This window comes from Sinocyclocheilus rhinocerous, unplaced genomic scaffold (genome assembly GCF_001515625.1).
Source record: "Sinocyclocheilus rhinocerous isolate Xijiao unplaced genomic scaffold, SAMN03320098_v1.1 scaffold585, whole genome shotgun sequence".
NCBI classification, from domain to species: Eukaryota; Metazoa; Chordata; class Actinopteri; order Cypriniformes; family Cyprinidae; genus Sinocyclocheilus; species Sinocyclocheilus rhinocerous.
Window position 1 is genome coordinate 1,399,617 of NW_015630024.1, and position 3,017 is coordinate 1,402,633.

A 3,017-nucleotide genomic window follows, 5' to 3' on the forward strand; every position below is an offset into this window, starting at 1 on the left:
CTCTTTTGATACTATTTGATAAACAGTTACAATTTCCTGTTAAACACGGACATGTTTTTAAGGAAAATGAAGGAAAAAAATTCATTTTTTCATCTTACCAATGATAAAATTAATTAGATAACATATTGTAACATATTGTGATGCAAAATAAATAAAGTAGGTTAAATATCTTTGGCATGGGGAGGTGGGTTTATAGGAATTTGCTGTTACAACATTATGTGGTATCTCTGACAACCATTTCAGTCCATTATTAGTTTTTACCACTTCCCTTAATTTCAGGAAAACAGGAACATTCAATTAATAAACAGAATCGGCAAACGTAATACTTCCTGTCTTGGCTCGTCAGTTCAGCCCGTTTTGAACAGGGGCAAGTTCAAGCTCAAACCGGTGTGCACCATTATGCTACGGTTTCCGGTTTGAACGACATGTTTCCTGGAAACGGTGTGCAACGGGGTTTGAGATACGTTTTCTCTTGTCAGCCCAGGTCTCTTGTTCTGCCGTGATTTACAGACAAAGAGGAAAAGACTACTGCTAAGAATAGACACAGAATCAGTCTATCAAGCACCAGGATGACAGAACAAATTTAGACCGTATATTGCTGCCTTGCACAATGTCTGAGACTAGAGCAATGCATCTTGATGATGCCAAAACCAGACAAATGACTTCTCAAAGCTTTTTTTTTCTCCCATTGTTTAACAATTTATTGTTGAATATGTGACATATAGCCTAAGTAATTGTTTCAGAATCGTTAATGAAATCTGTCAAAAATGTATTTCGTGCACAAAAACATTAACGATGTTACATGTTTTAAATTCAATTATAGCAAGCAGAAATAAATGTTGAACACTTACTGTAACATATTGACAAAGATTTTTTAAAATGTTTATTATAATTGCTAATTGTGACTTAATTAAAAGATTAAATTGAATGACATTGTTTGGGATAATATCCACAATTCAATACTGCCCTCTTGTGTAATTCTGAGGTGTCTGATTCTTGTTTACATTGACCTGAATTTTACTTAGTAATAGGACTTCAACTCCCAAAATGCAACAGGGTTTCAGGAAAGTGCGGGGCTTCTGCTTTCAGCTGCATTGTGGGAGCGAGAAAACGCCGCAAATACTCACGTTGTTCAACTGTGAGGTTTGCTACGAAGCCGTTGATACAAGGTACTGTAATGTTTTATGACACAAATCTATCATTTGTAGTCTATAGTTTTGTCTTTCGCGAAAGTATACGGTCCTGTTCGATGCTTTAGCGGAACAACGTCCATTTCAGACATTCATTGTTTGCTTGGTTTATGTATTCTTTATAAACTTTAATGTATTTAAAAGTGTGTATATATAATTAATCTATATATATGAATATATAATATTTCTTTATTAAGGTGTTTCACCACCATTTGCCTTTAATACAGCTTCCAAACTTCTTAGAATAGGTTCATGCAATTTTTTAATAGTCTCAAGTAGAATGTTGTCTAAAAACATCTTCCAGTTGCTTCAAATATCATGAGATATGTTGGAGGAGGGAATCGGCTTCTCTTGTACAAAGATGTTGAAGTTCATCTTGGTGCTCCAGCTGTCCAGGTTTTATGATCCCACATCTTTTTGCATTTTAGCATTGGTGTCCTGATTATATAACACTAGAACACACAAAATATTATAACTGTTAGATAATTTGTCAATCTTCAGCAATGTCTAAACATGTACGTTTATTTCTTTAGAGTAATAAATAAATGCCATGGTTGTCTCCAAACAGGTTCCCACTGAAATCAATGTCATCAGTCATCTGCTATGAAAGTTCAATTGTTATTGGCTTAGTAAAAATGGTACTTTGGGGATTTACACGAAATTGAAACAATCGAAAGATTAATTTTTGACTTGACTTAGTGTCAAAATGCAGTTGAGTAATAGTACAGGCAGCGATGAAGTTAATCAATTAATCAAGCTAATATGCTTGTCGGTTCAACATTAGACGCAGTTCCCCTTGTGACCGTTCCCTGTGGAATGAGCCATTCGGGTATGATTTGAAATCTAGCTGTGGGTGAGCTGGATAAAGTTGTTTATTTATTTTTCAGGCCTCATGTGAAAAAATGTGATTGAGGTTGGTGTAATTACTTTTAATTTCTTAGTTTATGGAACATGATCAGATGCAACTAACAGCCAATGCATGGGCATGGGAAATATCCACCGACTTGTATAAAGTGTGGCGGACCTTTTTGTTTTTAAACTGCTTTCAAATTCAATATAACCTAGTACAAGAGAAAATGATTTAAACTAGCCCCACAGTTTGTAATAAAAATTGTGTTTTCCTATTGCACTTGCAATAGGAGTCTATGGTACAAGGGATTTCATTGGGATAAATAAAAAAAGTAGAAGACAACTTTACAGTTCAAATAAATAATAATTGTGCTCAGAAGGGTTAATTTAGGTACAGAAATGTGAGCCGCTTTTAAAACCTGCTGAATATCTTGCCCCCTTACTTCCATTGTAAAGGCCTTCATGGCAAAGTACTTTTCATAAAAACATAAAAAATAGTGTCATTGGTGCTTTCAATTAGAATTACAACTTCAATTTCTACTATAAAGCAGCTTTTTACTCATGTCTGACCTTGACGGACTGAACAGAAGAAATGAACTGAGCCCAGAAGGCATTGAAAAACCAGTTTGAGTTCCCCAAAGAGCCCTTCAGTGAACAGTTAATAAGCTAACCATTTTTTCTTAGTGTGAAGAACATTTTAATAATCTAAAGAACTTTTTGTGGAATGAAAAGGTTTCATGGATGTTAAACAGTCTTCAAAGGGGTCATCGGATTCCCATTTTCCACAAGTTGATATGATTCTTTAGTGTCTTAATTAAAAGTCTATAACATACTTTGGTTAAAATTTCTCAATGGTAGAGTAAAACAAAACCCTTTTTACCTTGTCAAAAACAGCTCTGTTCACAGCGAGCCGTTTTGGTGCATGTCCCTTTAAATGCTAATGAGCTCTGCTGACCCCGCCCCTCTCTTCCTAGCAGT